Raw genomic sequence first — 18,628 nt, forward strand, 5'->3', positions numbered from 1 at the left:
ACCAATGCTATACTGTATTTGCTGGAAGCTCTGGTCATCAACTCGAACCCATACTATTTGAATCACTCCACAAACTGGGGCACCTCAGTCATCCTCGTAGTAATCAATCTCCGCTTAAGGTACAGACTCTGTTTGATTTTTTCATTCTTGGAGTTTGCTCAAACAGTCATTATATATAGCCTGTATATCGAGGTACCCCCACCGTTCAATGATGGGCACCGAAGCAAGTGTAAGATTCGGTAGAGGGTCCTATCGATCAATCAGAGTAGTATCTACTTCCTCTATACTATCATTCTCCAAGCTCACATCTTTAGAACTAGACTCAACATCATCTTCTGCCTCTGAAGGTAGAGGTGAGAGAGTAGGGGATGTGCTCCAATTTTTCATCCTTGGCCTCCGTAGAGGAGTGTCCTTCGAGGTAGCTACTTTATTTTCTAGAGCCTTTCTCTAGTCCCTTGGCTTGACCTGTCCTTTAATTTGGACTTCTACTATGACACCGTTATTGCTCAATGACTTAATGGACTCAGAATTTGAGGTTTGTGCCTTTTTCTTTCCTTTTCTTGCCACTTTTTTTAAGCTGATGCACCTTATAGAGGCATTACACCTGAATGTACACATACATTAGTAATTAAATAAGGAAAAAAAATCAAAAACAAGAAAATAAACATCAGTGTGTATGATATGTACAAGGTATGACTGGGGGTAAGAGTCATATCGACTAGGTACGACTCGTATGATCGAGTCGTATGCTAAATAGTGCATAGATGATTGTTCACTAAACTACTTATGAGACCTCTAAATGACTCGTACAGATAAGGTCAGACTCATTACCAACAGTCATAAGCAGTCTAGAAATAATCCTCTAATATATCATATCTACCGAAGTCCTTACAACATAAGTGTACGAGTCATATGGTTTGGATACGACTCATTTAGGCAACTCGTATCCATACTAGAGTCTACACTCAGACTTCTATGTTGTCAGTAGATACGAGTCTCGTTATGACCCCGTTACTTTTGGGAATGATTCATAAAGAGTCTCGTATCCACTATAACATAGAAGTTTAAATTTAGAGTTGACTCCAATTCAAAATTCCCAAACTACCCTCTACTTTAGACAACAATTTCATCCCTAAATCAGTCAAAAAAACATAAAATTTCTATATAACATTTCATGTTATTTCCCAATACCTATTTTCAACTTAACTCCTAAGACTAGGGTTCCAAATGGCAACACTCAAGCAAATTCAACTTAAAATAAATTTTAACTATCTCACTTAGCAATTTCAACTCGAAATAAAGAGTATTTGTGAGAAAGAATTTACTTGAGTAGTTGAGATGTAGGCTTTTTTAGTTTGTTATTTTCTTTCTCAAAGTAATGCTTAATTCGTACAGTGTGGAAGAATTTGAGTGAGTTGGTTTGTGATTCAAAGTAAAATCGTACTTCTAGAGCTTAAAAATTGATCAAAGATGAAGGTATTTTTGGTTGAGAGGAGATTAGGGTTTTGGGTACCTGTATCGATGCCCTAATTCTTTTTTTAAATCGATTGTTGGGTCGGGTTGACCCGCAATCCCCGACTTGGTAAGCTTAGGTATGACTCATGTGTACGAATCGTACCCAGGCTTATAGGTCTTTTCTTCTACTCTTAAAGACCTGGAACCTTACCTAGGTTCTGAATTCGATTCGACTCCATGTGATGAGTTGTACCTTAAGGGTACGACTCATTCTGAGAGTCATAAAGACTCTAGAAATTTTTACCTAATTTTAAATTATCTCCTAGGTCCTTATGAGTCTTACTCACGATTCATAACCTAAAGGTACGACTCGTGAAGAGTCTGTATGACCTACTTTCTTGAATTTTCTGGCTTTTTTCTGTAATCTTTAGCCCTGAACACTGAGCAAACATATTATCTTATAAATAAATAAGTACAAAAACATAGATTGCCTCCCATGTAGCACTTGATTTAACGTTGCAGCACGACATGGCTAAGATAGATACTCGGATTTCACCAACTAGCCTTATGGATTGCCTCCCATGCAGTGTTTGATTTAACGTCATGGCACGACGTAGTAGCCTTGGTTACTCAGACTTCACCAAGGTCCATTTTAAAAATCATATTTATTTACCTAGTTTTACCCATGTAGTGCTTTACTCTTTGCCCATTAACCTTGAATGGGGCTTCACCATCTTGCTTCAATTGCAAAACACAATATGGGAACACTCTTAGCATAGTAAAGGGACCATACTATCTAGACTTCAACTTACCTGGAAACAAGCAAAGTATTGAGTTGTAGAGTAATTCCTGGTTATCTTTTTCGAATATTCTCTTCTTAATATCATGATGCAGCTTCATATTTTCTTTGTAAAGTATAGAACTTTCATATGCCCAGAGTTGGAATTCATCCAACTCATTCAAACTATTCATCCTTAAATTGGCTACATCTTGCCACTAAAAATTCAGCTTCATCAAAACCCATAATGCTTTATATTCAAGTTAAACAGGCAAGTGACAAGCCTTACCATACACTAACTGACAAGGAGAAGCATCAATGGGTGTCTTGAAAGTTGTGTGGTAAGCCAATAATGCATCATCTAACTTTCGTGGCCAATCATTCCAATTGGCATTTACTGTCTTTGACTAGATGGACTTGATTTCTCTATTGGACGCCTCAGCTTATCCATAAGTCTCCGGATGATAAAGTGTTGCCACCTTGTGTTTCACTCCATACTTCTCAAGTAGACTTTTGGATAGATAGCTACAAAAATTTAGCCCATCATCACTAATAATAGCACGTGGTATGCCAAATCGAGAAAAAATATGTTTTTTTAAGAATGCAATGACACTATGTACTTCATTAATAGGGAGTGTAATTGTTTCTACCTATTTAGAAACATAATCCATAGTCTCAAGTATATATTTCATGCCAAACGAACTCATAAAAGGACCCATGAAGTCTATACCCCATACATCAAATAATTACTATAAGATAGGAGTCATAGGAAGTTCATGGCGTCTAGAGATGTTACCTTGATCACAAACAGAAGAAAAATCCTATGCATCTTTATAGATTGTTGGCCAATAATACCTATATTGTAAAATTTTATAGGTTGTGCGGGTTCCTCCATAATGAACCCCAACTGGCGGAAGAATGACAAGCCTCAAGTATACTTATTATCTCCACCTCAGGTATGTATCTACAAATAATCCCATCCACATAAATTCTGAATAAAAGAGGCTCATCCCAAAAAAATTTCCTTACTTCATGCATAAACTTCTTTTTCTACTATAAGGAAATATATTTCGAGATTAGATCACTTGCTAGATAATTTGCATAGTCTACAAATCATAGAATTAGATCTTGGGAAGCTGCTAATATTTGCTCATCTGGAAAACTGTCATCAATCTCTAATCTGCCTTCAACATTCTACATAGCTTCCTCCTCAAGTCTAGATAAATAATCTGCAACTTGATTCTTAGTGCCTTTTTCTGTCCTTGACCTAGAAATCAAATTCTTACAGCAATAGCACCCTTCAAATTTAGCAACTGGATCATAACACTGGTAATGTCAAATTTTACATTGGGGTGGAGCAGGGGGATGATAGATCTTGTCTCAGCAGGTTCAACATATCCTATGTGTTCCTCCTCATCATATGGTTGAAGATGCTGATAAGAGGAATCGTCAGAGCTTTGCCTCTTTGAACTATAACATGTTGTGCAGGCACTTGTCTTGCTCTGGCTAGCGCTGCTGGCTGGGCTGGCCTAGCCTCTTCATCTAACCGTGCTTCCTCAGCTAATCTAGCTTCCTTAGCTGTTGTTGCTAATAGTTGTTCCTTCTGTCTGTCAAAAATATTTTGTAGATCATCAGGTAGGGAGGAGAAACATTATGAGGGTCTTGAACCCCAATAGGAACACTATCACGAACTTGCTCTACCATTCTTTGTAGTGTTTGAAGGATTCTTTCCGGCTCTGGATCAAAATGGAGTAAGGGATTGCCTCTTCTCTTAGTATTTGACATACACCGGCATATGCCAAATCACAAACAGAAAATAAAACCTGTAAACTTCACCAAATTCAATCAACAAATCACACCATCTCCCCCAGCAATGATGCCAAAATTTGTTGTCGCCCAAAACTAACCTCCAAAGAACTATGTTGCGATCGATGCCAAAATATAGTAACCCAATTAGGTTAAGGTTGAACCCACCGGGAAAATGTTTAATAGTTGCTTAAATTGATGGAATTCACAAGAGCGCGGAAAAGTAAATGGGGGAATTTGGAAGTAATCAGCAAGTAGTAATCGGACTTGAATGCATTGGGTTGTAAGAAATAGAAGACAAACACTATGACTGTTTTCCCCCTGGCTTCTTAACTTTGTAAGTTTCTCCTGTTCAACCCACCTATTCTGCTGTGCTATATGTAAAGTCGACACGCAATGTATTATCAACAAACTTGTGAACGGGTTGATAAATCTCACCATTCACCTTGTGATTCTTAGGGCATCGCCTTATTGCTCCTTGTTTATGACTTCAATTCAACTCTCACCTTTTGAGTCTAGAGTTGATTAGATAAGATGGTGGAATAATAAGATGGAAGTGAATCTCAAATTACTGTCTTTATCCTCTTTTCCCAATCACAAACTCCCTTGTGAGGACGTTTACGAATACAGGTTATCCCCAAGCTTTTGCAGTAGCTTTAAGGTCAATTATGATGAAGATTACTAAGATACATGCAGCTACTTTAGAATAGATAGATCTCCCACTTCCCTTACGTGGTTAATCCACTAGGTTTCCCACAACCCTAGTCAGGGAAGTTAGCCACTCATGTTCATACAAGAATCCATGATTATCAATGAAGAAAACAAGTAATTAATTGCAAAAATAAGATGAATAGAATCTGAAGTCTTCAATTGAATAAAAACCCAAAATCTCAAGAATAATTGTAAAATATGTAATAGAGTATAATAACATGCAAAAAGATGTTAAAGAACATAACCTAATAAAAAATAAACCCTAGGGTATTTATAGTATCTCAAAAATACTTAGACCTAATAAAAATGAAAAAGGAAAAGTTATGTCGGCATATAGTACGACTCGCTCATTCACTCGTATGCTCTTCTTAGGAGTCGTACTGTGACTCCCGTATCCACTCTTGTGTCTTATCTCTCGAGGCTTTAACTTTTTGTTCTTCTTACGAATTCTACTTATGAGTCGTACCTTGACCATACGACTCATGGCCTTCACTCATATCCACCTGGGACTTCTGTCTTTCCAAGCTTATATACTGATCTGCTTGTTGTTTGATCATAAGGTCATTAGATATAAGCACCAAATTGTTATTCTAGTGATAGACAATGCATATCAATAAATGCAACATAAATCAATAGTAAACCATGTCCAATTCATGAGCCATAATGTAACAAGTGCATACACATCCTCTAGCTTAGTAGCTCGCTATGGAAGGAACTATGGAGACCACCTTCTCCAGCATTGTGGCTCATGAACCAAGGGCTCAATAGGGGACTCAAAATATCCGAATACTCTACCTAGTCCCCAACCAGGACTTTTAGTATTCATCATAACCAATCTACTTCATTCAGTATCGGAGGGATATAAATTTATAATAAATGCTCGAACTCGAACTAAGACTAAAAGAGTATAAATCTATAAATTCATTACCCGAGATCAAGTTCGGGACTAAATCAACAAACTAGCATTAAAAGGGTTGGGATCTCTATCCACTGAAGTAAAAAGTATGGTAAAAGAGTAGATTAATAATGGACCAGAATCAATCTCAGTCTAATTTCTAACATAGCACATTTAGTTCTAAAAGCTCATAATTCATTAAATAAGGTGGTATGATTTCCACTATAGAAGAAATCTATTTTTAAAGAGTAAAATTAGGATAAATCCCTTATTAGGAAATAGTAGCAAGTTCAAGGGTTTGGTGGAATCATACCACTAAGTGAGAATGAATGCGCCGAAAAGTTTGTATGCTATCACCAGTATCCAAATAATGCAACCATAAGAGCCTAATATGTATAAACTAGAACATGCCCTTTATAAGGATAGGATGCTAATTTGGAGTCCAATTGTTATTGTAACCTGGCCTCAAGCCCAAGAGTATATTATTAACATAATAAAGCCTTATAACTCGAGAAACTATGGTAAATAAGGGCGTAAAGTTACTAAAGTATCTAATAGGGGAAATATCGTCTAATTTAGTAAGTCAAATGGTAAATCTTATGCTAAAGGGATCCTTAACATCGAGCTATAGTTAACATACTTAAAATCAAGGATAGTAGGATTCTATGGCCATAATGAATAGCCAAACTAATGTTCGGGTCACATTGCTATACCAAATTTCCTAAATAAGCTATGTCATGATATACGAGTCATCAATCTATCCTATAATCCTTACCTAGCATGCAAATACTATACATAATTTCATAGAGAAAAGTAGACTAAAACCTACCTCGATGTCGAATCATAAATCTTGAGTCATTCATGAATCGTTATTTTTGTTCCACCAACTCAAAATATCACTACGCTATGAGAAATAATCTACACAGCAATAGGAGTAAAACGATATTCATATTGCTATATAAAACTCCAAGCCCAAAATCAAGTAAAAATGAGCCCGCAAGCCTCAATAACAAAATTTCAAAATTAAATTCATCACGAGGTCTCTCGAAGGACAAGGATTGTATGCTCAAAAGTTGAGCGCAAATGGAGTATAAATCGGGGCTCAAATCAGCCCTGAACGATAAGTAAAAAAGTGGGAAAAACAAGAATTAGATGGAAAATTTGGGCAGAAGACTTACAAAGAAATTAGTGGAAATGATCATCTCAACATCCTCTACACGTCCCGAATTCCAACTTATGATTTCTCATTCTTCTTTAAGACCTAGGGATTAATAATGATGGATTGGACATAGAAAATGAGAAGAGATTAGGAAAGGCAATAATACATAGGCAGAAGGGTTAGTCATTGCAAGCACGAGGATCCCTAGCCTTGATCGCGACATGCAGAAGGATTATTCATTGCGAATGCAAGGAACACGTCAAAAATGCAAAGGCTTAGTAAGGCAGACTATCGTGAATGTGATGAGAGGTGTTGTGAATGTGAAGAGGGAGAGAAATCTTGTCCTACATTATGAACGCGAAGAAGAAGGTCCGCAATTGCGAAGGTCAAGAGTTTGACCCTCCACAGACATGAGCAAAACTCGATGATCGCAAGGAACAATTAGAGTCTGCACCAAATCATGGAAACCAACAAAAATTTAAAGTCCTAAAAAACTCCAACAGGGTGATCAGGATTCATTTAAAACCCTGTATGCACAAATAAACTATGCTACTATGCCAAATTCAACATTCCAAACTCAACGTAACCATAAAAACTTTCATATGAGATTGTTTAAATTAAATGTGGATCCCACACCTAGTTCTATTTTAACCAAATTCTACCCAATAATTCAAAATGAGTCTGAAAGCCTCGAGATCAAAACTAAGGGTCCCCCAGCCTAAAATTAATATTTCGGAGCTGATGGGGCTGACAGATTTCTCATCTAACGACATTTATTAAGAGTTCTATTTTGAGGCCAATTCACTAACAATGAAATCTCTAAAATAGGAAATTGAGCCTAAAATCCAAATAAATTGTCCAATCACCAAACCAACAATTCTGGTAAGTCATAAATGACTTGTAGCTACTGGGGAAAGGCTAAAAAATGTCAAAAACACAAAAAAATCGAGAAATGACCCAGAGGGTAATTACACAGACCACACAAGGATTCCAATATATTACTAAGTAACTAGACCACACAAGGATCTCAAATATATGAAACAATATTATAACCTGGTTCACTCAAGGAACCCAAAACAACAACGATAATATAATTCAGTTCGCCCATGAAACCATCAAACTCATCAATACCTTGTACACACATGCTAAGGGTCTTATGGTCACCCACTAGCCATAAACTGTAGGAAACAAGCTCTTTTCCATGTACTAAAAATCCCAAACATCTAGTGTCTGCCAACCTTATATTAATTGATCACGTGAAGATGCCAAAATACCGATACATCCCACAATAATAAGTATAAATTCCATAACTCTAAATACTGGTACATCCAGTAATAATGAGTATAAATCTCGTGAATATGTCCAAATATTGGTACACTCTACAATAATAAGTATAAATCCCGTGAAGATGTCCAAATATCGATACATCCTACAATTAGCAACAAATATCACAACAATCATAACCACAATGAGAATAAAAGACCATACTTATACAACCAATAAACCTTTAATATAACCTTATTATATGTGATTAACACTTAGATATCATTCAACAATTACACCCTTTAAACATGCATTGTAAAAAGTAGACAAACACTCTAAGTACTTGTTAAAACTCAAGTTCATCATTTCATGTAAGCAATGATTATTCTTTAACACATGAAATCACAAGTATGCCCGAGGGTCAGCCAACAACTTATAATCCAGGCCTTATCAATCCATAATCTTCAATTACAACATGTACAGAGATCAATCCATGACTTATTAAAGTAAGCACTATCAAGCCATATTCATCAAATTCAAGTATTCACTTTAGGAGTGCACATTCAACCAAATGAAGTCTAACTACAGCTCAACATTTATAAATTCATTCTTATCTGGTCCTTTATTTTTGTAGAGACCGATAAATTCCACTATTATCTAGTAACCCTTAAATTCAAGTTATTAGTAGGTTCAAGAGCATACTTTATCAGCCAACCGTTCAATCATTCAACTAACCATTCTAACTTTAGTTATATACCATTACACATCTTACTTTTTAACTCTTACTCTAACTGACTATAGGTTCTTAAGCCACAACACATTCCGCTCATAGAAACACTACTCTTAATAATATTATGACAAAAATATCACATATTCAAGGCATGTCCAACCTCTGCTTCACACTTTTAATGGTATTTAGGCCTAACTATTGGATTATAAGATCACATGATTTCCTTATCTTCATTTATATTCATGACAAGACTCGAACCAAGGCCTTTTCATAATGGGCATCCCAAGTCTAACCAGGACCGGAGACCACCCCTGTTACCCAACCCAACTTCTAAATACGCATACTCTAAGTCGAATGAATCCCGAACGTATAACAAGATAGTGTTTATTACGATCCCAAACTCTGGGATAGGTCTATAACCGTGACTAACCCAAACAAGTCCAACCATGAATTACTAACCAACAACCATAACCAAACCAATATAGAAACAAAGTTCATGTCCATAACATAATATCAAAGGATAGAACAATCATAAATTCAGTCAAACGGTATCAGCTACTATACCAATACTAATACTAAGGTTGACACCAATACCGACACTGCCCATTCCAACACATAGTAGTCATACAAAACCTCTAACCAAAAGAAAAACAATATCTGGTTGGGACATGCCCCCAACCATAGATAAAATCAATATCCATAAAATGATAAAAATATGTCAGGACATCTATGATATAAAATAGAGCCTTCTGAAATATGGAAGCTCACCACTTCAATTCAATAGCTGATCCCAAATTCGATCACTAAGAATAAGGAGTAGTACAGCTGATTCCTGCATCGCGTGGGGATACAACCGCCCAAAAATGGGTTAGCGGGTGAATGCTAGTATGAACTTTGGATAAGGATAAAATAATGTCATCTAGTAAAACCAAGTAAACCATCTATATGCATAAAAACCGTGCATATATATAACCATACCAGGAAAGGGAACCGGGTTTATTATACCTTTAATACCATTAACCTGGGTATGTGTAGCTTAACCATTCTAGAACCCACATGGGCTACATGGGTCCAGTATAACCCCTGAACGGGCCCCGATACATATAGCCGCATGGATTAGAGATACTATAACAGTAGGGGATTCCCAAGTACCCTACGCTCTCCATGATACATATGTATAGTGTACTTAGAGGATTTTCGTGTACCTCATAGTATCATATATGGTCCCTATGACCAACCGCTATATCAGCAAATATGAGTTTCCAGTGTTCATTTATTGGACTCGCACCTTCACGGTTAGCTATCACACCCTTCCATTGTTGCTCAATTAAAACTATTACCATTCAACAAAACCATTATTTTATTATTATTAACCAAGGCTATAAGTAGTGGTATCGTCATACCGACTATAGCTTGCAAGCAATATCCTAAGCCAAGATTTTTATGTAAAGTGATTCCCATATACCCATAGATTAAATTAGCAAGTTAACTTGGGGGAATCTCATGTACTCCACAAGTGTTCCAATATTATATTTGCTTGGGGGAATCCCATGTACCCTATAAGTTGTTCATTAACATATTTATTTAGGGGATTCCCTTATACCCCACAAGAAAGTTTAATTAACTATAACCATGACCACCAAACCTTATCATTTAACCATTCTAAAATATTTAAACCATTTAGGGTTCCATTATCAAACCATACCATGGAATAGTTTCATTAAAAGTCCAATAATATAGTAAAAGCACTATCACAGGCATTTTATCAAACATGTTGGGGCATAGTGTTTCCAAAACCAATTCTTATATGAAAAAACCTATAATCACACAAAACAAGGAGAATACAACACTAAGAAACAAGACAACAAATGTCTTCAAGATAACAAGAGGCAATAATAACAATTACAATAAAGAAAAGATAGATAGTTTAACATAAATTACCAAAAACCCAAGAACCAAAGTGTGTCTTAAATACTAAGACCCCTAAATATTGTGATAACACTACTAAACTCTTACGTAGACACAAGAGGAACGTCATTCTCCTCAAACACCAATGTTTCTAAGCCAAAATGCAACACTAGTGATTCCACACTAAGTGCTACCCTAGTTTCAGTTCCACTCTCTCTCTCTCTTAAGAGATAATACTTGTTATTTCAACAATCCATATCAAACATCAACTAAAGAAATAAGCCCTAAAATATTCTACTTATAGTCTATTACAAAAGAAGACAAAATAACCAAACTAACCTTAATGAGAAGGGGTGTCTATGGAGTGTCTTTACAACAAGAGTAATCCCCAAAATACCCTTAATGAAGGGTGCTTCTTCAATGCTTCAAAACCGTAAGGTCATGCTTCAACATTTGTTGTCTCGAGTTGGCATCAAAGGTAAGCCCCCACGTAATCTTCCACATATGGGTTTGCTTTACTTCATGCTTAAAATGGGTCCTCCATGCATGTTCTTGTGTAATTGAGGTGACCAAGTCTTGAGTCTTTATGCGTTGCCCTCCAATGATGTCTTCAAAAGCATAGATGGCCATTTGGCTCGTATCATCCTCCCCTTCTTGAAAAGGATTCTACCTCCAAAACTAAAAAAAAAGGACAAACAAGCACAACTTCCTCATGGCATGAGGGTTAGGGTTAGTACAACAAATAACATTATCATGCCAAGGCGGTACATACTTGAGATATAACCATGAATCCTTTATCTTAGTCAAGAAAAGTTTAGTAAGAATGTTATAAAGGAAATGGCTATGACAAGTACTAAGAGATAAAGAAACTACAATGGCCATAATGGCATCACTAGAGACAAAAGGTAAGATTAACTTTACCTTAGGAGTCATAAGACATAATTGCTTCATCGCCTCTTTAAAAGACCACATCAAAAGTGGTGCCTCAATTGAAGTCAAAGTCCATAAAATACATATAGTAATGTCACTTAAACAAGTAGACCAACCAATAAATATCCTACCTCTGCACAAAGCCAATCCAAAACTATCATGGATGTCATTATAAGCAAAGAAGTAGTATAGAAAGGAATCAAGTGTAAAGGCACGGATGAAAACAAAGCATTCAAGCACATACGCATTCTTCCTTTTATTTAAATAGACAACTTGGCATCCACAAGTTGGGGTTCACTCAACCTAAGCACAAATGTGTCAAGAAAGAATGCACATTTAGAACCATTACCCCAAGGAGACTGACACTTTTGCTCTCGGGTCAATTTTCAAGAAACAATCACCTATTGGGTGTCTTAAATATTCAAGCAAATCAAAACTTTTATAAACCGATCGGTTATTCCTTTCCAAGACTAAACATCCCCTACCCTTAAGAGTACTCTCATCTTTCAATAAGAGATTTCTATCTTTAGGAGAAATGTTGTCATACTATAGAGGATTAGCATAGAGGCTATAGCCTTCAAGACAAGCTACACCTCCAACATCATTCTCATCACTAGGTTCATTAGGAGTGATTATACCATCTTCAAACAAGATATTATACCTAAAGAGAGAATAATTTATCTTGCGGGCAGATTTGGAACAAGTAAGTTATTCACTCTCTAAAAGATCATTATCAAGTTTCAAAGATATTTCAAGCACAATATTATCCCTATGAGCCAAGCAAACATTAGAATCTTTACCATAAGACAAGCTCATGGGTTCACTCTTATCCCTTGGACCAATATTTCATTTACATGATTTCTATGAGTAAAACTAATAATAAGGATTTCATCACACAATATGCTTAAAGAATCATCTCTAATCTCGTGATCAACTCTATCAACATCATCACTAACTTGAGCCTTATCAAATACACCATACACATGCTCAAGTGGTGAACTACGCTCATGAGTAAATTGATCATTATATACACCCTCACTAGTTGTCGGCAACTCACATAGCAACTTAGACTCACTTTGGTTTTCACAAGGGTCAACTAGTATGTGAATACTATCATTACCTAGCAATGAAACCTTATTCAAGTAACAAGTGCTAGCACTAGATGGACACAAATCATTCTTACGAGAAGAATCAAGTTTGTCATCTATAGGATCAACTAGTTCTTGCTTACTTACAACAAGAATTAGATCTTCTTTCAACCTAGCAATACTAAGAGTATCACAAAGGAAAGGCTCATGCAATCCTCCTTTAGTCAAACCACCAACTACATCCACTTGGCTACTACTAGCCATAATATTCTAAAATTATAGGAGTGTAAGAGATAGCATTTTTACCTTGTACCTCATATAGGGAGGACATTTGGTTTCCAACTCTTTTGCATGGCACCCACTCCATTTCTCATCTTTCAATGTCACGTGTGATAGCTTCAGGACGAGCCAAGTTGGTAGGACTAAATAGAGGAATTGGATTCGGGAACTAAAAATTTGGCGTAGCCTTTCAAGGTTCCATTTGAATTCTTCAAAAGGGTCCTTGAAAGCATTATTATCTAGGTACCTAATAAAAGACAGTAACAAAGATAACACACAAGTTAGCTCAAAAGTATCCTCACCATACTCTCACACCTTGACTACCTCACACTTGTCTTCACATGTGTTGAAATTTGGCTAGAAACTCATGAGAAGTTAAGGGATAAGTCTACTCTTATCCAAAATGAATTTTTATTTGAAAACTCAAAGAAATATTGTTCGGACTTGAGCCAAGAACTACAACGAATCACAAACGATAAAAAAACACACAAGGAACGCAAACACAAATAAAATGGACTTAAAACTAACTTACAATCTAGTAGGTGATTACTAGTTTGTCAATTAGTACTTAAAATCAATAAATTAAACTAAAGGAACAACAAAAAGGAACTAAGAATCTGAAAATTTGAGCCTTAGGTTGTTTTTTTTAAGGTGATGATGTGGCAGCCTTGGATTGGGTGTTGGAATGGTTGAAATTTGAACAATTTTTCTTGTCTTCAATTAGTACTGATCAATTTTTAATTTGGAATGGTGAAAAATCATATTTGGGAGGGAATACATAAGTCTTGAAGCCTTTTTCAATATTCAAAAAGAGTTGACCTTCCTTGCACCCTTTTGGCAAAATACCTTTTGGAAAGTCTTTTCCTCCTTTCCTCTTTTATTTGTCTTGGAAGATGCTCTTACTCCCTTTTGGTAAGCAAGACTTTTGAAAACCTTTTTGTTCCCTTTCTTCTTTTGTATCTTCTTGGGAATGTTTTCAAGACAAACATAAGACCACACTCTTCTTCACTTAGATTTTAGATCAAACACTACTTCCTTTTGAAGACTCTTCTTCAACAAGACATGAAGATGGTGAAGAACACCAAGAACAACACTTTGAATTTTGAAGTTCTAGGCTCACGTTGGGTTCACCACACATCAACAACACATTTTTAAACCCATAAAAGCACGTTCAAACTCAAATCCACAACAACAATAACAACATCAACAATATACGGCTAAGTTTGAATCTCCAGCACAACAACCTTCAAATTTCAAGAACAACTCGGAAATAGCTCAAACTTCGGATCTAGTCTCTATTAGTGTTAGCGAAGAAGGGGATAATACTAGAAACAACCAAAACACATAAAAATCTCCTAGATCTAAGATACAAATTTCGGCTAAGACACCAAAAAATGGGATAGATTTTTTTTTTTTGAGATTTTTTAGTTTTTCAATAATTCTTTTTTGTGATTTTCAAGCTAACAAACCCAAGATTGATCTCGTAGGAACGAAATCAATCCTTTCTTTGATACCAAATGATATGAAATAGTCCACAAACATATGAAATAAGGCAAATACAGTACTAAGAAACAAGACAACAAACGACTTTGAGATAACAAGAGGCAATAGCAATGATAACAATAAAGAAAAGATAGATAGTTTCACATAAATTACCACAAAAACCCAAGAACCAAAGTGTGTATCAAATACTAAGACCCCTAAATATTGTGATAACAATACTAAACTCTTACATAGACATAAAAGGAACGTCAATCTCCTTAAGCACCAATGTTTCTAAGCCAAAATACATTAGTGATTCCACACTAAGTGCTACCCTAGTTTCAGTTTCACTCTCTCTCTCTCTCTCGAAAACTTGTTCTTTCAATGATCCATATCAATCATCAACTAAGGAAATAAGCCCTAAAATATTCTACTTATAGTCTATTACAAAAGAAGACAAAATAATCAAACTACCCTTAATGAGAAGGGGCTCCTATAGAGTGTATTTTCAACAAGAGTAATCCCCCAAATACCCTTAATAAAGGATGTTTCTTCATTGCTCCAAATCGTGGGGTCATGATTCAACAATTATGGTCTCGGGTTGACATTAAAGGTAAGCCCCCACACAATTTTTCACACACGGGTTTGCTTTATTTTATGGTCAAAATAGGTCCTCCATGCATGTCCTTGTCTCCTCGAGGTGACCAAGTCTTGAGTCTTTATGAGTTGGCCTCTAATGATGTCTTCAAAAACATAGATGGACATTTGGCTCGTATCAAATTCCAATTACCAATTTACCATTCCCATGTAACCAATTGTACAAACCATCATTAAAGCATGTAAAAACATAATTAAAAGATGGAAAAAACCATAACCAAATATTTAATACCAAAACCCCAACATATAGTTGAAAATCCCAAACTATACAATAATTATGCAATAAACATTATTAAAACATGTCTTTAGTTGGAACTAACAATGAGAGAGGAGTACATGCCTTAGATTACGAAGATGATAGGGAGAAATTAGGACTGGGCATAGAATACCAAAAATTGAATTACCGAATCGAACTAAAAAATTTGGTAATTAGTATTCGGTAATTCGGTATTTGGTATGGTATTTGGGAGTAAAATTTTAAAATTTCGGTATTCAAGATTTGGTTTGGTACAAGATATTAATACCGTTTGGTATTCGGTATTTACCGAATATCGAATTTTATATAGATATATATATATATGTCTAATCAACTCAATAGACACTAGTATTAGTCATTCCAAAGAATCTCTTAGACCTTGGTAATATATTCATAAAAAGCAGCAAAAAGAATACTAAATAGGATTTCTGTTAAATATACCTTTGAAGTTTAGACGTACATTTGCATATCTCCAACTTTAATATGGTATTACCAAATACCGTACCAAACCGAAGTTTAATATACCGATTACCAAATTACCGAACCGATGTTTATAAGTATGGTATGTGGTATCAACTTTCAAATATTGATTACCAAATTATTGAATTTGAACTTTAAAAATACCAAACTGAATACTGAACGCCCACCCTTAAGAGAATTAGAGAGAGTTTCTAAGTATTTAAGATTAGAATAATCAGGTAAATGATGTCTTAATAGTGATATAAGTCGTAGGGCCTTAAGAGGTTAAGTGGGAAAATGTCCAGATTACCCCCAACCTAAATTGTTTAAAATTCCCGTTAGATGGTAAGACTCCCCTATACTAGTCGTACCCTTTCATACGAGTGGTACCCACCACTCGTACCCTAGGCCTCCCTATTTGACCCAACACTATCCAACATATGACTTACCCAAACTAAGTTATACCCAACCATACGATTAGTACCCCTAAACTGTATCCCTAACAAAATAGAATCAAAGGAAATTTGAACATTATTTACCATACGAGTCAATGGTACGACTCGTACCCTAACTTACGGCTCATGTTAAGCCACTCGTACTTAGATCCAAGTTAAGTTACTAAGTCTCAGACTAAGTGAAGGAGAAATTAAACCACACGAACTGTTACCCACCATATGACTCGTACCCACCCAAGCCATATCCATTTCAAAAACTAATCTAACCCACCAACCAACACTGGTTAACATACGTCCAAGAGCATACCAACCATACCACATTATACAACTGGTACCCACAAGTCGTATGATGTCCAAAATCCAGAAATCCAGGAAATTTTCTAAGGGTCCAAACCCAGGGTGTTTCAATTTAGATAATTCAAATTATAATACATCATAGAGTCATACAAACATAAAACACCCATCTATGATTCATATATTAACACATCAACATACAATTAGGTCTTTACTATATCAATTCTATATTTTACCTATTTAAACATCGTGCCTGCAGGCCTAAACATGATTCCTCCCATCAATTCTATATTATGAATATGATTTCTAACCACATTCTACTAGTCATAAATCATAATTTATTTGCGCGCTAAGCTGATGTAACAAGTAAGCTATACCATGAATAATATTCTATTTTTCTATATTTCAGAATGCTAAATCATCTAATAAACAAGCGATTGTAATAGAATTAATCAACTACTCTTTAAAAAAATACTTTGGGAATTCAAACTCACTAATTCTATCCTTATTTATGGTCTACAAGATTATCCAAAGGTAAATGAGTTATTAACTAGCTCTATCATATTCAACTTATCTCCATTAATAAGGCTTTAGAGCTATCCCATCTTTATTGAACTTTAGGTCCCCAACCATCAAAATTCATGTTCTTGAACCTCAATTTCATACTAGAAAAAGTTAATTTACAATTTAAAATCAATTCTAGGTGAAAATATACATACCTACAAGTTTTCCCACAATTTCATGAACTTACGATTCTAAACCACAAGAATTTCACCATAATTCTCTATTCTATTAATTCTAGATGAAGAACAGATTAATCGATCTTAAAAAGGAGTAAAAATCTTACCTCAACGAAGAATCTCCACCCCGATCATGAGCAATTGCCCCTCTAGAGATTAGGAATGAAAAATTTTAAGTTTATGAACTGAATTTCAGCAAAAACAAGCTTTTATCTGCCATCATGCCGCTATAGCGATCTTAACTTTTCAGCACAGACAATCTTTAGTAAAATAGTCGTAAATTTTACAGAGAAAATGGATTAATGAATGGTCGATTGTGTTGGAAAGAAGAATCAGAGATCCTTAATTTGATGGGTATTGAGCCCCATACCTCCTTATATTCTAGGTGGAGTGCTCGTTTGAAGTTAATTCTAGTTTAAACTTAGCTCGAAACTAAATCGGTAAGATACTTCCAACTTTACTTTGTGTTAAGGATATTGTAAGACCTTAATTCATATCTAATGCACTCCCATACCAAGAAGCGACACTAACACCTACGAAGAATGGGATTCTTATGCCTTTACTATAGATATTTTTAGTAACGACGAAATGGGTCATTACAAGTACATGAAATATACTGTATGTAAAATAGATAAATGAAACATGAGATAAAGGCATGACTACTGTAGAATTATGATGGATGTCCATAACTTCTACAAAGTTACTTCTATTACACTTCTCCACAATATATAGTTAATCATCCTCTACATCTTATCATTATAATATTAATACCCACACCTCCATGCTTCCTCCTGAACTTCTCCCATAGCCTTCTTAGTTAATGTCATACTTTTAACAACCTTTTGTATACCTTTGTGTAACACTATAAATTGAGGCATAATAGTTCATATATATATATACTTGAACACTTGATACTTAAAAAATTGAGAAAACTCTCTTCTCTCGTCTCCATAGTTTACATATATCCACATTCATAACACTTTTTTTCTTATTCTTTTATCTTTTAATTTACTACCGCCGACAATAGTTTAAAAAAAGAAAATGAAGACAGAAGAAGAAACTAGAAAACATGGGGCGAGAATGCCTTTTAAGTTTCCAATTAATTAAAAGGGATAAATGAGTCCGGTAATATTAATTAAGTTAGAAGGGATAAGTCCTTCAAATAACTACACATTATTGTTCGATAACTTCATTAGTTGTCCCAATAACTATTCAATTGTACAATTGTTGAACAACTTCTTTAGTTATTGAGATAAATTTTACCATTATTGAGGTAAAAATGT

This window comes from Capsicum annuum, chromosome 5 (assembly GCF_002878395.1).
Source record: "Capsicum annuum cultivar UCD-10X-F1 chromosome 5, UCD10Xv1.1, whole genome shotgun sequence".
Classification (NCBI taxonomy): Eukaryota; Viridiplantae; Streptophyta; class Magnoliopsida; order Solanales; family Solanaceae; genus Capsicum; species Capsicum annuum.